At 33.2% G+C, this 10347-nt stretch overlaps 1 pseudogene; it reads left to right on the plus strand.

Annotated features, from left to right (window-relative positions):
- The first annotated feature begins 4207 nt into the window (after positions 1-4207).
- Positions 4208-5141, plus strand: LOC100152284 (olfactory receptor 4K1-like; annotated as a pseudogene).
- Positions 5142-10347: the final 5206 nt, after the last annotated feature.

A 10347-nucleotide genomic window follows, 5' to 3' on the forward strand; every position in this document is an offset into this window, starting at 1 on the left:
CATTTAGATGGGCTGAAGCATCTAGGCAAAGGTGAGAATTTTTACATCTCATTTTGAAAGCACAGATGATGACAGACAATAGGATGGGGCATAAAATTGCCATTTTAATGATCAGGTAGACTTCCTCAGATGTAGGTTCTTAGGATCAAGTCCTTAATTAAGCAATCAATAGTGGTTAAATGTGTTTTCTGAGTATGCAAAACCCAATTGATCCGCACTGTGCCCCTTTGACAGTAATTTTACTGCTAAGATTTAATTTCTTGGAGTTCCCATCATCGCTCAGTGGAAACCAATTTGACTGTTATCCAAGAGGATGCAGGTTCATCCCTGGCCTCTCTCAGTGGGTTAAGGATCTGGCATTGTCATGAGCTGTGGTGTAGGTCGCAGAAGTGGCTCAGATCTGGCATTGCTGTGGCTGTGGCATAGGCTGGCAGCTATAGCTCTGATTCAACACCTAGCTTGGGAATCTACATATGCTGCAGATGTGGCTCTAAAAAAAGACAAAAAAAAAAAAAAGATTTAATTTCTTCTACTATAAAGTTAGAATTATAACAGTGCTTCCTTGTAAACTGCTGTAAGGATAAGTGAGATACTGGGTGAAGTATTTACACACTGCTTTGTACCAAGTTGACTATGAAAATACTGGCAGTTTTAGTTACATTAGCAGAAGTTCTTTTCTCTCAGGATTTTACAACTGTAGAATACTGTAATTTGACCTTTATACTTATTGAAGACCTTTTCTAGCTTCTATTCTTTTGCACTCTCTTGAATCAGTTACATATATTTATGTAATTTATAGTTACATCTCAGTGCAGACAACTGAAGTCCTTCATGTCCAAAAGCTTTTATCCACCTTGATTATCTACACAGAGACAAGAAGCCAATTGCCTCATATAAATAAGATTATCTTCTTTGTCAAGCTATCTTCTTTCTCTTCTATGTCTTTAATTGACCCTTTTCATGGATCACATCTCCATAACTGTCACAAAAACCTTTAGATGATTGTGAATTTGAGCTGAGCAACCTAGAATTTGACCCAAAGGAAAAGCTTGCATGATTTGAACTCTCACCTTGTAAACTTCACTTTTCTCTTTCTATTTGATTGGAATTCTTTAGAAAAACCTCATGGCTCAGAAAAATCCATTTCTGGGTCTAGAAAGCACCACCTATGAATTTCACATTTCTTTTTAAATGAAAGGGTTGTTCCACATGAAGTTTATTTTTATCTAATGTAGAGACGTGCAATTGCTTGCTTTCCAAAGTCAGTGACCAAGGAAAGATTATCCCTAGGGATTCTGATGTATAAGAGAGGCCACTATTTGTATTCTAAACCTGAAGTAGATTTCATAAGGAAACATCAAAGAATGCCCTCCTCACTTTCACAGCATAGCCACTGGTAAACAAAATACTAGCTCTGGTTTACTCCTGTTTCTTTTTTACAGGTGGGAACTAAAGAACTCTAAAGACCAGAAATAACTATAGGGGAATACAGAGAGTTCAGTAAATAACACTACCTGGCTTCTTTTCAGTATCTGCTTTCCTTTTTGTCAGATTTCTATTTCATCATTTCAACAAACTAGAGGTTTATTATAGAAAAAATTTCATTTTAATATTTTATTTTAATCTTATTTTTGTCTTTTAAACTCTCACAGATTATAAATCTGATCAGCAGGTATTTTTCCATTTAGGTTGGCTTTACCTGTGAGGAGGTGAAACTTCATTACATGATTTTTAATTATAATAGTGGGCTAAGACAACAAATGTGTATTTGTGACTATATTTTACATAGCTCTTTTAAATGTATGGTGTAACAAATAAGGAATTTAAAGTTTAAGGAATTGTGATGAATTGCATGAGGACATGAATCCTATCTGTTTTGGTCATTGTTATCCTCAGGCTTGCAGAATGCTTGTCCTGTAATCATAGCAGGCGCTCAGTAAGTTGAAATGAATGAACAAAAACATTATCACAAATAAGTAGGGAAGCAAAGAATTAAATTTAGATCTGATCTCAAATTGTATGCTCTTTACATTATGACATTCTGTGAAATTTTTCACTCTTTGCCTTTCTGTGAAGACTGGCTGATCATACAACTGTGAATATGATTATCTCTTAATATGGAAAAAGGTACGTCTAAAATGGGTTTAGAGAAATTCTGCGTGTACTCATAAAGTCAGTAAAACTAATTATAGACAAAATGCAATAAAGTTCATAAAATTTTGGTTTCATGCATTTATCACTTGTAAACTCTTGGCAGGCCTTGTAAACTCATAGATACAGTATAGGAAGATGTTTTAAAAGGCACAAGATTCTATGAAATAATACAAGAGATTAATTAGTAATTTTAATATTTTAAGTGGTCTCAATATGTGAAAATCTTGAATAAATAATGTATCTCAGCTAGCTGTCATAGAGCATGACTACAGACACATAAAAAGTCTTCCCAGCTTCTCTGATCTGGCCATGAGCTTTACTTCAAAGGATTCATCCCAGAAATCATAGATTATTTCAATTTATTTTGAATGTATAATTAGCACTATGCATTTATTTCAAAATATATAAATTGTTTTCAAAATTCTAGGTATAGAAGCATACATAGAATTTAGAAATCAATATTACATCCATATTTCTTTCTAGAAAATGAAAAAAGGCTAGGTTTTCAGTATGTGTTACAATTTTGAGGCTGAATTTATAGCTTCCTTAAGTTGTGGTTATTTAAGTCTATGAGGCAGAACACTGCTCAGAAATGCCAACTATGCATGTGCCAATTCAATGATAAGGTTAAAAGCTAAATCTCCATCCATCTACTCTCTAATAAACCTGCCAAAATTATACTGATGTTCCTCAATAGATGCTTATTTCACATAAATGAGTTACTGCGCATGTTTGTATTCCTTTCATCTGAAGTAGATTTCTTCAAGGCTTGTTCTTCATTTTCCTTAGCTGTTGTTGAAATGTAACCTGCCTAGTGAAACTTTTTCTGACCACTTAGCTAATCCATAGTCCTTTGCTCTGTTCTGTTTTCTCTGTAGCACTTATCACTACTGACATATATTTTATTTTCATTCCCTCTGCCAGTCCCACCATTCCATTAGGATATAAATAGATGAAAGTAGGATATATTTTCTTTTCTTTTTTTTTATTGCTTTAACTCCAGAGTCTGTAAGATTGCATGATGCAGAGAAGGCAATCTATACTATTTGATGAGTGGGTTAATTACATCAATTATGTTTTTCCCTTGACTTTGAAAAAATATATTTGTAATTGTGATATTAACCTCATTAGAGAAAGAAGAGGTTATAAATTCATCAGCAAAGATACACATATATGTAATTAGCATATAAATTTAATTAGCAAATTAATCATGTTAATTAAATCTGCTTTCAGTTCCATCTTTGAAGAGCAGATAGTTGGTCAGATTAAACAGTATTAAATTAAGCTGATCCTGAAGAGAAATTATACAGAGAAGAGCAGAGTGATTGAAAAGAATGTGTGCTTCTAAAGTTCAAGGACATACTTTGACTACTAAATCATGTAACTCACTTCTAAAATGCAAATTGTTTTAACATAGAAAAGTGAAGGCAATTTGTCAATCACACTAGTTGAATTTATTAAATATGAATATCTCTCTTATTATTACCGCAGATTATCTGAAATGCATGGCCACATCTCACTTATTTCTCTGAATTGCCAATACCAAAGTAACTGGGCTGATTTCCATTTCTTTAAACTTGGCCTAAATTATCTCCCTCTCCAAGATTCTGTAAAAGGCACTGTGTTCATTTTCCGAATTTAGAATCTGAATGTGTAAGTACGGTATATGTGGTATATGTGACATTCAAAGTGCTATTGAGATTCTGCAGAGTTCTACAAAAGTACGTTAGAACATAATGTTAAGTCGACTTTTACTTTCCTTCCAACCGCCTTATCTGTTAGTTAGATAAACCCATTATCTCTTTCTATCTTTCTATCTAGCCAATGCATAAATGCAACACAAAAGTAAAGAACAATTTAAGCATTTAACAAAAGGAAATATCAAGTCCTAATAATAATGTGAATAATTACTCTCTTATAGCCTCACTATATTATTTTGATAGTTATTGGAACTGAAGGAGTGACTTGATTTGCAAAATGGTGAAGGGCTTCTCCTTATTCATTTTAATTATTTTTCTTCCCTATAGATAACTTCAGCACCCAGGTTCTGTTAATGACTTCTGTGAAGTCAGTGGTTACTGAATTCATTTTGTTGGGCCTGTCTAGCTCTCAGGAACTGCAACTCTTCCTTTTTTTAATCTTCTCTGTTTTATGGAGCTGCGGTCTTGGGAAACATCCTTATCATCCTCATAGCGATCACAGACTCTCGACTGCACTCCCCAATGTACTTTCTTCTCAGTAATCTTTCCTTCATCGACGTGTGTCAGACTACCTTTGCCACTCCCAAGATGATTGCAGACTTCCTCAGCGAACATAAGACCATCACCTTCCAGGGAAGCATGTCACAAATCTTTTTCTTGCATGTTTTGGGGGCAGTGAGATGGTGCTTCTTATTGCCATGGCCTACAACAGATACATTGCGATTTGCAAACCTCTGCATTACATGACTATCATGAGCCGAAAGGTGTGTGCTATTCTGGTGGGGGTTTCTTGGGCCATTGGCATTCTACACTCATCCAGCCATCTAGCATTCAAGGTTGACCTTCCTTTCTGTGGACCCAAAAAAGGTGGACAATTTCTTTTGTGACCTTCCCCTCGTGATCAAGCTTGCCTGCTTAGACACCTATGTTTTAGAGATCCTTGTGCTCATAAACAGTGGCCTGCTCTCACTTATCTGTTTTCCCCTTTTGCTCATTTCTTACACTGTCATCCTCGCCACTGTCCTCCACCAATCCCCTGGTGGGACATCCAAGGCCCTTTCCACTCTCTCTGCCCACATCACTGTTGTGGTTTTGTTCTTTGGCCCATTAATCTTTATCTATATTTGGCCCTTTGAAAGCTTCCCAATTGACAAATTTATCTCTGTGTTTTTTACTGTCTTCACTCCCTTCCTTAACCCTATGATTTACACGCTGAGGAATAAAGATGTAAAGGAAGCCATGAAGAAGCTGAGGAACCAGCATGTGGGTTCCAAGGAAGTCTTTTAGACAACTGTGAAGAAGTAACACAAGTCCTTTCTTCTTGTTGTTTGCAACGTACGTATATAATTGTTCTGACTGTGTTTCTATCACAATTAGTCTTTCACGATTATAGGACCTGAATCTGGTGCTGTTGGTAAATGCAGTGCAGGATCTCATATTATGTTCTCTGTCCTGATATTCTGTGACTCACTCATCTTCTCTAAAACAGCAACTATATATATTAAAAGTCCCAAATATTTCTTTTCCTATATATAGTTAAAAAAAAAAACTTGTGGCATTTTAAAGTCATTTCTATATTAAGGCAGATTAGTGAACACATATAATTTATTGGGGTAACAAAGAAAGAAATTTAGCATTAAAAACAGAATGAGGGAAGTTCCTCTTGTGGCTCAGTGGTAAGGAGTCTGACTAATATACATGAGGATGCAGGTTTGATTCCTGGCTCGCCCTGGCTAAGGATCTGGCATTACAGTGCGCTATTGTGTAGGTGGCAGATGGCTTGGATCCCACGTTGCTGTGGTTTAGATTTGACCCCTAGCCTGGGAACTTCCATATGCTACAGGTGTGGCCCTAAAAAAAGTAAAAAAAAAAGAAAAACATAACAGAATCTGCTTTGACATGATATGCTGAATGAAGACTTCTCTACTTTTATAAATTATAGTTCGTAATTATTTCAGCTAATAACTTGATTCGTATAAATAGCTGCAAGTATTCCACACTCACAAATAAGGCATTAGTGTTTATAAAATTTTTTATTTATTATTTACGTTAAATCTTAAATACTCAAAATACTATAATATCAATGATAGGACTGAGTTTTGCTGCTCTGATTGAAACAAATACCATGTCAGCAATATAACCAAGCCTATAGTTCAAACTACAAGAATACTCCTAATATTTTCTGGGAGAAATGCCATATCACTTTACACACTGTATCACTGATAATAAACCTGCCATTAGTTGAAAATGACTACAAGATATCGGAACAGTTATTGACTGTTTAGCTAAGTATGAGAGTTTATTTCAAGCAGCCACACAAAGCACATATATTACTAATTAGAAAACATATCCCCTACTTATTTTCTTTAAAACTTTGAGGGAAACTTCAAAAGCATCCCACCAAATCAGGGAATGAATAGGAGAAGGAATGAGCATATGTGATTCAGTTCCTTAACAGTCACAGATCAGTCCCTGCCATCACGTATCACTGTGTATTCATGCTAGGAGGACTTTATTCTGTTTGTGTTAGCTTTCAATTCAAACTTGTGGTTTTTGTAGAGATGTAATTGTGCTTTTGCTTTTTCTTAAAATAGATTGTAATTCCCTAAGACAACCTTTGTTCCATTTCTTACTATATTGGTCAGTGTACTTAGAGTTTAACATGCAAGAACATGCAGTAAGTGCCATAAAGAGGAAATATAATTCAAAGCATTGATTTCAGGTAAGTTCTACTGTTGTTTTATACAAAAGGGGTATTTGGAGTCATGGAGTCATGGAGTCAGGAGCTAGTAGAAAAGTAGTCTGTCCATACCTAAGTCTCAGATTTTTATGAGACATTGTACTTTGTAGCAATCTGCTCTTGTTATCATATTTAATTGTCCACGTGTAAGGTTACTTGATCAGATATCACTTTAGTAAACTGATATTGACTTAAAACATCCTATATGACTACGATTAAAATGAGCAATGACAAGTATTACAAAAGAGGCAAAAGCCAGAGTTCCATATTCCAGAAAATTTTTCAAGCCAATTTAGCTATTAAAAAGTTCATTAACAATTATGCAATAATGCCAAGTAAAGGATATTTACATATTATAATGGATGTTATAAACATTGTGATGTTGATAATTAAGTGTGGTAATGTTCAGCTTTGTTCAATTCAAAGCATCCCAATGTATTTCAGCAATTTCAAAATTAACTTATGCAGATGTGCACACATAGAGACAATTAAGAAAGATCTCTGGTCTCATATAGACGACTGCATGTTAAGGGAACAGAGAATCATAGAGGTTTTACATATAAAAAAAAAGGACTTACTCTTTATTAGAGTTGCAGAATGGCATAACCAGGAGAGGGCTTTTAGCTGGCCAGCCACCAGAAAGTTCCATAACTGACATTAATATAATGAGTTGCCCCAGTTTATGTTTAGGCCCAAACTTGTTAATAATTGCAAGAAAATTGGGGGAATTTGTCAAATGACATTGAAAATATAATTGTCATATCAAAGAGTCACAGCATTGTTCTTGGGATAGAAGCCAAATATCAGTAATGGTTTTGGTGAATTTACATTGAAATTTAAAGTTTGGGTTACATGATTGGTACATATAAGATCATTACAGTCTGATAACCTGATAGGGAAACACTCACCTGAACAATGTTGGGAAGGCACTGTTATAATTTGTGTCAGTGATTTCCCCTCTTATTTATCTATATATTCATGTCTGCATTCAATCTTTCTCAAGGTGTATTAATACTCTTACCAGATTAAAGTCAAAATTCACTGGCCCAGAAATCAGCATAACTGAGAATTGAGAAGTGAGATATGTTCTCCTATCTTTATGTATGCTTATAAAACCTAACTCTTAATAGCAATATTATTTTATCATTTCTAAAGGCTTATGAGTCCAATATCATAAGTAGAAATTTTAAGGAAAAGCTATACAAATTGTAAACAAAAAATAGAAAAATTAAATCTATTAGGTATAAAATGTAAATTAAAATACTAGAGAAGTATTTTGTCCTCTAGTAAACTGATAAAGAATCAAACAGTTTTGTGTTTTCTATTTAGTATTTTTGATACTAAAATACTGAATAGAACTGAAAATTTAGAAATGTGGAAGTTCTATTTGGTCAAAAATTACTGAAAATTTTTTAGAAAGCAATTTGTTGTATTTATCAAAATAAGTCTGCATTCATGACCCAATACTTATTCCTTGGAGGCTTCTTTCTTGAGTAATTTAATCATCCAATTCTGAAGCACAAAAGTAAATATGTATATGTTGCACATCATGGACTCTAAAAATTATACGTTCTTTGAAGAATTGGTTAAAGCTAGTCATAAAGAAGAAAAAAAAAATGTGAATCCTTCTGTGCAAGAATGCCATCTGAAGACAGAGACTAACATTTCTTCCCTTCTCTGGAAGAACTTCCTTCCACCCAGTGGAGCCAGAATAAACTTCATTCCAAAATGTGAAAAGTGTCATATGATAGGGGAACATTTTATGTGAACTCACTTAATGACAAATCACAAAATTCCTTAAAAAACAGCAATATAAATCCAAGAATATACAAAAGCAACAAGCAAAAAGAATGATCTAATTAAGGTTACTCAGAAATGCAAGACTGGTTTGACATTTGATTATTAGTCAATATAATTTACTCTGTTAAAAAGGTACAAGGAAAGAAACAAATGATTGTCTCAAGACATGAAAAAAATTTCAATAACAGTTAATAATCATTGCTGGGAAAAAACTTTCATAATCTAAGAATAGAAAAAAATGTCTAGGACAAAACAGTTAAAATAAAGTATAAAAATGAAGTAGATGGAGGTGGGATTCATAGCAAATTCAATTCAGATAAACTTCAGATGTAAACTGAGTATTTAGTAAAGAACTCAACCTAAAATATTTAAAAACAAACCTTGAAATAATTCACCTGACCCACTAGTAACTTCTCTGACTGACTGAACAAAGACCACTATTTTTGTAGAAAGAAAAAAAAGTCCTGCACTCAGAACTGTAAAATTTATGCTGTCTGCCATTCAATCAAAGATTACTAGATACATAAAGAAGCACAAAAACATGAATCATAATCAGAAGAATTTTAAGTCAACAGAAATAGGTTTAGAAATTACCTAGACATTGGAATTAGAAGAAAATAACTTTAAAAGTGCTAGTATAAATATGCAAAGGATATAAAGAAAAACATGAACATAACAGTGAGATATGAAATATGTTTAACAAAACAACATTTCTAGAGAAAAATATAATTATGGATGAATTATTAGTAGAGATTATTAATGGCATATTTTGGCAAATCAGACAGCATGAAATAAATGATCAGTAAAATGGAAGGTATAACAAGAGAAAATCTCAAAACAGATGTACAGAGACAAAAAATACAAAATGAAAAACTGAGGAGAGTTACAGTGATATGTAAGATAATATCAATTAGTCTAACACATATGTAATTGGAGTTTCAGTGGGAAAGAAGAAAAGAGAGGTACTGAAAAATATATTTTAAGAAACAGTGACCAAATGTTTACAAATTTGATGAAAAATTTTAACATAAATAGTCAAGAATCCCTACAAATGTCCAGCTTAAGAACATCACAACAAGAATATCACAATCAATACTAGAAATTTGTCTTAAAGGAAAAGTCTTACAGTAGACATAGATGAAAGAAAGATTATAAACAGGGGAACTATGGAAAAATAACTGAAGATTCCTATTAGTGGACAAAAGAATAGAATTGCTGAAGTTCTAAAAGGAAGCAATAAACTATTAATATAATTATTGATGTAGGAAAAACATCCTTCAAAATGAAGATGAAATAAATAAACTGGTGAGAAAAATTCATGGTTGGTAGATTTTTACTGCAAAAACAGAAAGTTAAAGTTAAAGGGAGTACCTAATACTGAAGGAAAAAACACCAGATATGAACTCGGTTGAATATAAAAAGAATAAATAGAACTGATAAGGGTAAATATGAAGAGACATTAAAATGGTCATTTTTCTGATTTTCAAATTTCTTTAAAATGTAATTAGAATATCATTTTCAGGCAAAATAACATAATGAGTTTTAGATTTAATCTCCTTCTTGAAATAAACAAAAACAAACAAAAGGTACAACATATATCCAGGCAATGAAGAAAAACATTCTTGTGAGAAAGAAAACAAAGACAGTGGGAGCCTATGTTACCCTAACTTCCTGCCTAAAGATATTTTTCCAGGCCATTGGTTAGGGAATAGAAGAAACACAGACCAAATCCAGAAATTTCTGTGTGCTTGAGAGAACAAATTAAAAGTCTGGATTTACCTTAAAGAATGAAGGACAACTGGAAAGGTGTGGGTAAATAAAAAACTTAATTTTTTCAAAATTTTTATTATACTTGTATTACAATGTTCTGTTAATTTCTGCTGTATAGCAAAGTGATCTTATTATACAATATTTCTTCATCTTTCTAAACAATAACTCAGTGTTTAAAGCAAA

The sequence above is a fragment of the Sus scrofa genome, chromosome 7 (assembly GCF_054392235.1).
Source record: "Sus scrofa isolate SSC_HxYL_T2T_F1_AM1 chromosome 7, Sscrofa_HxYL_maternal_Yorkshire_Landrace_v2.0, whole genome shotgun sequence".
NCBI classification, from domain to species: Eukaryota; Metazoa; Chordata; class Mammalia; order Artiodactyla; family Suidae; genus Sus; species Sus scrofa.